Genomic DNA, 11,555 nt, shown 5'->3' on the forward strand with positions numbered 1-11,555 from the left:
TTCTGTGTCTATCGGTCTCTTTTTCTGTCTCTCTAGCCTTGTCTATCTCTTTCTCTGAGAAATTATTTTGTATACTGTACACACACAACAAAACATGTGCTGGTTTGCTGATGACACACAAAAAAAGATGCAAATCAATCTGTCAATAGAATAAAGGAAAGAAATAAAAGTCTTCTTTCTTTAGAAGCATTAAGACCCTAGAGCAACATAAGTGGCTGAACTGAGTGATTTAAGAAAATATTTTCATCTGTACTGTCCTGATAATTGCATATGTAGCCATAGGAAGAGACAATTCTTGGGCTCATTATGTCCCACTGACAATTTTCCTTTTCTGGCTCTTCAGGGTGCAAATGCTTGTTTTCCAGAGCTATAGAAGGGATAAAATTTTTCCTTTACTGTTCCTATGTGTATATGTGGGGAGTAGGGGGAGGGTTTAATGGGAAAATGTGCGGGGGAGATGAATTCGCCTACTTCAGAGGACTTCCCTCTGTGCATTTACTCAGTCAGGCTTCTGACTCATAAATTAGAGAATTCAACTGAATTATTTAATGGAAAAACTTTTCTTCTTCTTTTAATAACTATTTTTAAAGAATTGATGATTTTTCTTATAAGATTAGCTAACTCAAAGGGAAAGGGTTGGCATAGACATCATTGGTGTTGTGCTGATAATAAGGATGTGGGAACATTTTTAAACCATTTCCAAGTTATTTATGTGTAGGGACATGTAAGTATTTTTCCAAATTAATTTAGAGCATTTTGCTTGGCACTGAAGATTTCCTTTTAATGTGCTGCTAAGTTTCATTTGTGGATAGTGATAAATTTCTCATTCTCATGTCTACAATGGCATGAAGCTGTGATTGTTTTTACTGATTCAAAAGCTAGTGTCTCCCAAGTGTCCAGCTCACTCTCTGATAGTAAGGTAGAAAGAAAAGCATATATTGGTTCTAAACGTTCATACTTTGGCATCATCTCCACAATGTAGTTGCTGAAGGGTACTACAACATTTTTTATGGGGCTAATTTTAAATAGATTTTATTCTCCAGTACAAGAATTGCATTTCCACTCATTTACAGTACTGTCAAAGTGCAATATTATTTACTTCCCTTCCTGTGCACAAATTCAAGTATTCAAAATGCCTATAGTTAAACAGTAGTTTAAATGTTACTTTTAAACTTTCTACTTTGACTATAATTTGACTCTTTTTCTTTTGAAAGATGTATGGTATGCTCTTTCTTCTGTTGAATTTAGTTGACTTCTTCAATAGTGGTTCCAGAAGCAGAACCTCTAAATGGGGCTGCTCCACCCATTAGGAAACTCCTGGCACACTCCTTGCTCTCTAATATAGCTTAGTAATGATGGAGTTGTAGACTTTCTCAATTATTTCTGCTGATGCTCAAATTATTTCTTCTCAAAGTCTAATTCTTATTCAATCACTTAGTCATTTCATTACATTTATGAAGAATCTTCTGTTTGTCTTCAGCACAACTTTTGTCATGGAGTTTCTCATCCTCTGGGGTAGACTTCATGTTGAAAGAATAAGATTCAAAGAATTCTTGGAAGACATCTTGTCTTTCTGTTTCTTAACTTCATTCCTGTATTCCTCAGCCTCCCAGACCACATGCTCAATGTCTTTTTTGCTCAGATAACCCCCCCCCCAACCTGGGGATGGTGATCTTATTCTCCTTTCCAATGCTCTTATCCATAGCATGAACATTGAGGATGCCAGTTGTAACAATATCAAATGTCACTTGTAACTGAGGAACTCCTGTGGGGGCAGGAGACATTCATGTGAGCTCAACCTTGCCAAGCAGGTTTTTGTCATTCATGATTGCTTTCTCACCTTCATAAACCTGAATAAGCACACCAGGCTGGTGTAGGTGGCAAAGGTCTGTGTCTACTTGTAGGTATGGGGGTATTACATTTGATAGGAAATGTCATAACTTCATCACAGTTTTAGTTCTATAATTTTCTTTCTCTGTTTTTGGCCTGCCTGGCTTTGGAATTAGTACCATGTTTGTGTCATAAAAGGAGTTTGGTAGAACTCCCTCTTTGTTTATTATGTCAAATAGTTTGTATAGTATTGGGATTAACTGTTCTCTGAATGTTTGATAGAATTCACTGGTGAATCCGTCAGGTCCTGGGGATTTTTTCTTAGGAAGTTCTTTGATGGCCTGTTGGATTTCTTTTTCTGATATGGGATTATTTAAGAAAACTATTTCTTCTTCTGTTAGTCTAGGCAATTTATATTTTTGTAAATATTCATCCATATCACCTAGGTTGGTATATTTATTGCCATATAGTTGGGCAAAGTAGTTTTTAATCATTGCCTTGATTTCCTCTTCATTGGAGGTGCTGTCCCCCTTTTCATCTTTAAGGCTGTTAATTTGCTTTTCTTCCTTCCTTTTTTTAATTAGATTGACCAGTACTTTATCCATTTTGTTTGTTTTTTCAAAGTACCAGCTTCTTGTCTTATTTATTAAATCAATAGTTCTATCACTTTCGATTTTATTAATTTCTCCCTTAATTTTTCGGATTTCTAGTTTGGTTTTCTTCTGGGTTTTTTTAATTTGTTCGTTCTCAAGTTTTTTGATTTGCATTTCCAATTCCTTGATCTCTGTCCTCCCTAATTTGTTAATATATGCACTCAGGGATATGAATTTTCCTCTAAGTACTGCCTTCGCTGCATCCCATAAGGTTTGAAAGGATGTTTCACTGTTGTCATTTTCTTCAACGAAATTATTAATTGTTTCTATGATTTCTTCTCTAACTATCCGATTTTGGAGTATCATATTATTCAATTTCCAATTAATTTTTGATTTGGCTCTCCATGTACCCTTGCCGATCAATATTTTTATTGCCTTGTGATCTGAAAAGGCTGCATTTATTATTTCTGCTTTTCTGCATTTGAGTGCCATGTTTCTATGACCTAGTGTATGATCTATTTTTGTGAATGTGCCATGTGGTGCTGAAAAGAAGGTGTATTCTTTTTTGTCCCTATTTATTTTTCTCCATATGTCTATTAATTCTAATTTTTCTAGGATTTCATTCACCTCTTTTACCTCTTTCTTGTTTATTTTTTGGTTTGATTTATCTAAATTTGATAGTGGTTGGTTCAAGTCTCCCACTAATATGGTTTTATAGTCTATTTCCTCCTTCAATTCTCCTAGTTTCTCTATTAAAAATTTGGATGCTATACCATTTGGTGCATACATGTTGATTTGTGATATTTCCTCATTGTCTATACTCCCTTTTAGCAGAATATATTTACCTTCCCTATCCCTTTTGATCAGGTCTATTTGTGTTTTGGCTTTGTCAGATATCATGATTCCAACTCCTGCCTTCTTTCTATCAGTTGAGGCCCAAAAGGTCTTACTCCAACCTTTAATTCTAACCTCATATGTGTTTCTTGAAGACAACGTATGGTAGGGTTTTGGGTTCTAATCCAATCTGCTATTTGTCTACGTTTTATGGGTGAGTTCATCCCATTCACGTTCAAAGTTATGATTATTATTTGTGGATTCGCTGGCATTTTGATATCTTCCCCTAGTTCTGACCTTTCTTCTTTAGCTATCTCCTTTTGAACCAGTGATTTACTTTAGGTCAGTCCCCCTAGTCCTCTCCCTTGAGATGCTTCCCTTTCTAGCCCCTCCCTTTTTATGCTTCCTTCACCTCCCCCCTCTCCTTCCCTCCCTTTTTATACTCCCTCCCCCCTCCCCCTCCTTAATTTTCCTTTCTTTCTTGCCCTAATGGATAAGATAGAATTCAGGATTCCACTGGATCTAGATGTTCTTCCCTCTCAGATTTGATTTCACTGAGAGTAAGGTTTAAGTAATTCCACTTCACACTCTCTTCCTCTCCTTCTCATATGAGAGTTCTTCCCCTCCCCTTCCCATGTGTATCTTTATATGGGAAATATTATTCTATTGAGTCCCCCCTATTTCTTGAAGTAAATCTTAGTATTATCAATGGTTCCCCCCTCCCTTTTCCTTTCTTTGCTCCCACTTTCACCAAATCTTCTTAATGCCCCAATCTTTCCCTATGCATGTTTCTTCTAACTACTCTTATGATGCTACAATTTATGAGAGTTACACAAAACATTTTCCCCACATATTAATATATATATATATAATTTGATGTAAATGTAGTCCTTATAGAAGAGAGTTTGATTTAAAGAAAAAGATAAGATTTATCTCCTTTTCCCTTTCTTTCATATTTACCTTTTCATGTTTCTCTTGCTTTCTGTGCTTGGATATCAAACTTTCCACAGAGCTCTGGTCTTTTCTTAGCAAATGCTTGGAAATCTTCTATTTTGTTGAATGCCCATACCTTGCCCTGGAAGTATATAGTCAGTTTTGCTGGGTAGTTGATTCTTGGTAGGAGACCCAGCTCTCTTGCCTTTCTAAATATCGTGTTCCATGCTTTGCGGTCTCTTAGTGTGTTAGCCGCTAAGTTGTGTGTGATCCTTATGGGAGCCCCCTTATATCTGAAGCTCCTCTTCTTGGCTTCTTGTAGGATTTTCTCCTTTTCTTGGAAGCTCTTGAATTTGGCAATTACATTCCTAGGGGTTGTCTTTTGGGGATTTAGTATAGAAGGTGTTCTATGAATCCTTTCTATTTCTATTTTGCCCCCTTGCTCCAGAACGTGGGGGCAATTTTCTTTTATAATCTCCTGTAGAATAATATCGAGTTTATTGTTTATCTTTGGTTTTTCTGGGAGACCGATAATTCGGAGGTTTTCTCTTCTCCCTCTGTTTTTGAGATCGGTGACCTTCTCAGTGAGATATTTTATGTTTTCTTCTAATTCATTAATTTTTGGGGTTTGCTTTATTGATTCTTGCTGTTTTATCATCTCGCTTTCTTCGAGTTGCTTGATTCTGGTCGTTAGGGACTGGTTTTGCTTTTCAGCTTTGTCTACCCTTCTATTGGAGGCTTCGAGCTCTTTTTCCAATTGAGCAGTCTTATCTGTCAGACTGCTGATCTCTTTCTCCCATTTTTCTTTCCAGGTTTCCATCTTTTGGATAAGTTCCAGTTTGAGATCTTTCAGAGCTTGTTGATAGTTTCCATTTTGGGAGGCATGTTCTGATTTTTTTTGGATTTCCTCCTCATTCTCCTCTTTTTCTTGGGTACTTCCACCATAAAAGTTTTCAATAGTCACTTTTTCCCCTTTCTTCCTGGAGGCTTGATTTTGGGCCATGTGAGCCCTCCCTTTGGTGGTTTTATTCCCCTTTCCCTTTTGGTCTATAGGCGGTTTTTCTGTGAATTTAGGTTGCTTCAGACTAGTTCTTCCCAGCCTCAGAGGTTTCTTAGAGTGCTGGGTCCCTGATCACAGCCACACTGCCCAGGTGTTCAGCTCCGCCCAGATAATCAGCATGTGGTCTGCCCCTGGTGTTTAGCTCCACAGAGATGTTCAGTGCAGCCGCCCCAAGTACAGCTCCGCTGACCCCACTGCTCAGCGCCGGGTTCTCCAGTGAAACCGCCCTGAGATGTTTTTTCCTGGAAGTCCCCAGATCCCAAGGACCCTGGAGTGCTCCCCCCAGACAGACACATTCCCCACTCACTCGCTGTCCCGGTGAGCACTCAGGTAGCTCACTCTGGTTTGGTGGGGGAGGTGGGGTTGGGGAAGGGCGACTCAGTTCACTTTTCTGTGCAAGCTTTGTCTCCTTCTTATTATAGTGTGGAAATGTGCAAGCCCCACGTACCTTCACCTCTGTGGGATACTGGGGAGTCCTGTTCCTCCAAAGGTGATTTTTATGCTCCTTTGATGTAGTCTATTTCGTTCGGTGCCGGGGAGAAGAAGCGTGTGGCATCTAGATTGCAGCCATGATTACCTGGAAGTTCCACAGTTTTAGTTCTAAGGGAAAGAGGAGTGACATCCAACAGCAATCAAACCTGCATATTCTCAAATTTATCTTCAGACAAGATGGCAGCCTGGACAGCTGCACCATAGGCAACAACCTCATCAGGATTGATACTCTTGTTGAGCTCCTTGCCATTGAAGAAGTCTTTAAAAAGCTGCTGAATTCAGGGTATCAAAGTGGGAATCACCCACCAAGATGATGTATTTATTTAGCTTTGTATCTCTTGGGGTTATTTCCACAGGATCCAGTAAGCCATAAAAGAGATCGTCAGCATTCAACTGTTCTAAATGGACACAATTGATAAAGGCATAGAAATCAATATTTTCATGAAGTGTGGTAGAGGCATGGGGAGAGAGAGAACTTGTAAACCAAGATGCAAGAACCAAGATTCCAACGGAATGTTCGCAGGAGTGGCAGTTGGGGGTTTCTGGCCACACTGAGGGGAAGAAACAGGATCTAAAAGGCTTTTGGACTTTGTCGCTGGCTTTGGACAGTTGAATTTGACAAGAAGGAGAAACTTGGCTTTTGAGTTGGTGGTCTATTTAAGAGTTGAGCTGGCCAGGAGAAACTGAGAGTTTGAACTTTGTTTCTTTCTGGGGTTAAGCTGAGAGACGTTGCTGAATTTTGTTCCATTGGAACTTTGGTTCTTGCATCTTGGTTTACAAGTTCTCTCTTTCTCTCCCCATGCCTCTACCACAAAAGGGAGTCAATCTCAATTCTAGTCTGGGTCTTGGAAGAGAGAGTGAACTTTGTGCATTAACAAGCAATGTTCAGATGGTGGACAGCCCTCTTGTTTTCACTGATATCCTTCTTGTGCTTTTATTTGAATTTGTCAATTAAATGGTTGGCTTGGCAGTTGTCAAAGTGTTCCCCACCCAACTGTGTGTGTGTGTCCTCACCTGTGGACTTCACTTTAAAGATATCACTTTCAATGATAAGAATGGAGACAATGAAATCACCATCTCCAAGATCAAAGATGAAACTTCACCTGGCACCAACATTTTTGTCCAAGTCATAAACAATAGCAGCAGCAGTTGATGCATTGAATGTTCAAAGCACATTGACACCATTGTTGATCCTGAACTTCTTGGTGGTATGGCACTGGGAATCATCAAAGTTGACTATTACAGGGATGATAACATTTGTGGCAATCATCCAAAAGTAATTCTAGCAGTTGTTTTTTTCATCATGGTCAAGATCATAGAAGATATTGCCTCTGGATATTAACTTTGGGTCTCCGTTTTGTCCTCTGCTTGGACTAGGCATGCCTATATCATACATCACTGTCAAAGGTATTGTAATGCTTTATGTCATGATCTCTACTTTCTCATGTTGGAAGGCTGCCAAACAAGCTGTGTCAACTATGGGTTCCTTTGATATGGTTGCTGGGCCATTAGGAGTTGTAGCTGATGGTTTGGAGAAAGAAGGACTGCTACTGAACTGAGACCTCACTGTAAATTCTTAGACAACATGCAGGGAATGGGTAGATGAATTGCAGATTTTAAGATTTCTAACTTCCTATTAGACTTTCTACTTGGATGTCTTACAGCCATCCTTCAATCAAAAAGTACTTATCAAGTGATTCTGTATAGGGATATACACTGACATTTCAAAGACAAAAATGAAATGGGCCCCTTCCTCAAGGAGATTATACTTTATCAGGAGAAACCACACACAGATAAGCAGATATAAAATATGTGCAGAAAATCTCTTAAGGGCTCTATGATAACACAGGTAAATGTCAACATTAGGGGTCTTAAGAAGGTATGGAATGAAAAGCAATGGATTGAGATTTAGAAGTCTGGGAATATTTTCCAGATTCTTTCTCTGTTTGTGTGGCTTTGGAGAGGTCATGTCAATTTCTCTGAGCCTCGGTCTCAGTGGTTGTAAAATGAAAAATTTAGCCAATGCTCATTAAAGCTCTGAAAATTCTATGATCCTCTGGTCATTACTGTTGCTTTTGTGTGATCTCCTAATTTTGTAAAGAAAAAAGTTGAGACTCTGGTAAGGAAAATGGAAGAGAAATGCCCAAGATAACTTGAGGGTTGGTTTTTCAATCCTTAGTTTTTATGTCTGAAACACCAGTTCTTTTATCTATTGTTGTTACTATCTCATTGTTTAGTTGCATCCAAGTCTTCATCACCTCATGCACCATACTGCCAATTGAATTTTCTTGGCAAATATCCTGGAGTAGTTTACCATTTCCTTTTCCAATGAATTAAAGCAAACAGGGTCTTTTTATATATTTTATTTATTTATTAAGGCTTAGGTTCACACAGCTAGTAATTGGATGAACCCAGATTTGAACTCATATCTTTATGACTCCAGGCCCAGTGTTCTATCCACTGATTCACCTAACTGTACCATATTTTAGTCTACCTACTACTACCTACTACCTACCTAGCATAGCCAGATATAATGGTTCAGAAGATAAAAAAAGAGGGTTTTGTTAAAAAAAAAAACTTGGGCTTCTGAGCCTATATCTTATAACTAGATCACTGTTTGGTATAATAATTTACTACAAGGCACCTTAATGATCTTTCATTTAGGAGAGAATTAACTCAGTTTTGAAAGGAAAACCAAAACTTAAAGAAATTTGTCTCCTCCATTTTGTTTGTCATTTCAATTTTTGAAATGATGCTGATAAAGACCTCAGTAGAACAGAGCTTCAAAATAAACAAACACACTGGTGAGGGCCATATTCCTTCTAGAATTCTCCCTAATGTCCTTAACTTACCTTCAAACCTCACCTCTTTCTCGTTTGTGCTTCGTTAGTAAAAGATATTCTTCTGGAATGGCTTAACTTGACAGAGTTTGTCTCAGTAGATGACAGGAAAAGAGGCTACTGGCCCCTGCTGAGTTAGCTTGGGGAAAAAGGAAGTACCACTGAACTGAATAACCATGCTGGCCTTTGCTTTCTCTAGTTACTAAAGAAAAATGGTCCTGCTGAGGCCCTGGAGCAGAGGTAAAGGAATCCATAACTTCTTCTTTTTCAACCACTGGTTTCCTCCTGGTGGGCAGAAGCCTGTGCTCTCTGAATCTGCCTGTGCTATCCATAGGCAGTGGCACTGACCAGACCATTGATTATGATCTCAGAGTGAGACAGTACATTTTCATCTGTGAAATGTAGAATGCATGAATGAACATTTACAAGAAGGTTTGATGGGGTCAGCTAACTTTCCACTGGATGATTTTGAAGTTTAGAATGACAGGCCTCCTGGGTTAAAAGAGATTCAGAATTGATCTAGGCATATAGAAATGCTGAAATAGTGAAATCACTGTGTATATTACAAAGTATATTATAGATGCAAATTCTTATTTATATTATAGAAGAAGTAACAGTCTTCATAAAAATAGATGGAACTTCTGGCTCAAATCCCCAAACTCCAAGTTTACAGGAACTATACTTGAACTTGGGATCTGGGTCAAAAATACATAAATAATTATTTGGTTCATTATCCCTCTCCCTAGAGTTTACGATGGGAAAGGCTCCAAATATAATTCACACCTACGCTTCCATGTATAGGGTCAAGAAAACCTTGTAAATAGCATCAAATACTCTAGATAACAATTCAAATATTTAATATGACAGACTTTTTCCCCTTTGGAGATCATGCATAAAATGCAAAAGACTCATGAGCATCCTTATGTAAATGCAGATAACATATAGGAAGACTCCTAATAGTCTATAAATAATCAACATAGTTATTTTTCCTCTCTGTTGAATTTTTCTACATCAATCGCACTTCTCTGGGGGATGCATAACATTCTGAAGAACTTAAATGTATGACTGCTAAAAAGCAGTATTCCCACTGTAGAAAATTATTATTAAATTGGGATTTTTTTGTGAAATAATTTTCTCTTTAACTCCACTCCATGCTGAAAAACCATCTGATTCTAAGTTGAAGCTACAGTTTCTTGCTCAAGATAAGAAACTGGATTGGGTGCTCCCTTTTCTTGAGATCTTTGTTGAGGATAACAGGATTTGGGGCAGGGCCAAACAGCCATGTGACTCATTTGAAAGATTAAATTAAGTCAGCAAGTTCTTGCCACCATGTCTTAGGCATCCTTGACTGAGACATGTGGGGGAAGTAAAGGGCTTCTTGGTGTCCTTAAGGCCCATCTCTTCCTGTGATGAAGGGAGGAGGAGTTGGGTTATTGAGGTCCACCTTATCAATAACAATTTTCCAATCATAAATGTTTTGGAGAAAAATTGAGTGGTGAAATCTCAAGGGCATTATATTGGCCTGCACCTTGGAACTCAGTCTCTTTTGCCCCTCTCTTTGGCTGTCCGGTTGCTCTCTTGCCCTGCTTGGGTTCTTTGATGTCCATTCAGATTATGGAGGGAATCTACAGGCTAGTTTAAATTTTCTTGAACAACTGATTAATAAACAAAATTAAAAATTAAGAAATGCTGCCTCTTGAGAATTGAGTTGTTAAACCACATACCAGCGAATCCTCCACAGAGACCCATGTATTCAGTCTATCAAATCCCCACCATGAGAACGACTACAATTATTAAGAGAAGGGTAACATTCCAGGTCTTTTGTTTTGTCACTTGAATTGGAAAATTCATTTTTAGTTCTCTGAGAAAAGAGGAAAAGAAACAGAAGGCAGTTAGAAATTTAGAACATCAGAACTCTTTTCTTGGACTAAAACATACCTAGTTCAACATATGCTTCTGTTGCTCTTGGGGGTAGGGAAACTTCACTACCTGTTGATGTTTTAGGATTTTTCTGGAAGAAAGTGGAAAAGGGAAACAAACCTAGTCCTTAAGGAAAATTCTCATTTAGAAACAAAGGTATCTATAGAGTCCATACTGTTCAAGCAGGAAAAGTCACCTTGAGGGCATCACTCATTAATGGACTAAAGTAGGAGCTGTCCTTAGTACTTCCAACAAGGTGCCAAAAGATCTCATCTTCAATTTCTATAGGAAGATGAATTCAAGAATCTGAAGCCAAGTGTTAGGATGGGACAGGGAGGTTTGGAATTCTGAGGATGACTGACAGAAGTGGAGTGACAGTTGGAAGGAGCAAGGACTTATGGGACATAAATGGTTCTGAGAGGATTCTGAAGAGGCTCTTGATCTTCTGCCTGGGGACCTAGAGCTGGAAAGTTCAGTTTTGGGAAGCTGAAGGTTACTGAAGCCACCCGTGAGGACCCTGCTTCTTCCTCCTGCCTGTTGCTAATGTCTCATCAAGTAAACAACTACTGCTTCCTCTTTCTGAAGAAGGAGTTCAGTCCCCTAAAAGGGGACTGCTTGGACTCTCAAAGGAGGACATACCTCCCTTGGCCTTCCCTGCCACCCTGAACTGTTTCTCACATATTTCTTTAGGAAATGCTTGTATTTTAGTCAGTAGAAGGGGCTATTTATCTGGGCAAGGGGTGGAGAAATCCATGGGCACTGTTACAAGCCCATTGGACCATGGACCGCATAGGAATTTGACAGGGCTACCCACATCCTCTCTCCTCAACCAATTTACCTTTCCCCATTAATAAATCCCTTAACAGCAATGAGAATTCTGTATTGGCTTTTAGTCATAGTAGAAAGGGTGCTTCAAAAAACTGGGAATTAGTCTCTGACCTGAGATCAGTCTATCTGTGGTAAGGCCCAAACAGGGCCTGCCACTAATCCTCTTTGAGAAAAAGGTATAGTGACCTTTTCTCTAGTGGGGTTGACTGGGGAAAGTGACATCTC

The 11,555-nt window shown here is 38.9% G+C and overlaps 1 pseudogene; it reads right to left on the reverse strand.

Annotated features, from left to right (window-relative positions):
- Positions 1 to 1,430: 1,430 nt before the first annotated feature.
- Positions 1,431 to 10,331, reverse strand: LOC103102023 (heat shock cognate 71 kDa protein-like; annotated as a pseudogene).
- Between the last annotated feature and the right edge of the window lie 1,224 nt (positions 10,332 to 11,555).

Source organism: Monodelphis domestica, chromosome 1, assembly GCF_027887165.1.
Source record: "Monodelphis domestica isolate mMonDom1 chromosome 1, mMonDom1.pri, whole genome shotgun sequence".
In the NCBI taxonomy this organism is placed as follows: Eukaryota; Metazoa; Chordata; class Mammalia; order Didelphimorphia; family Didelphidae; genus Monodelphis; species Monodelphis domestica.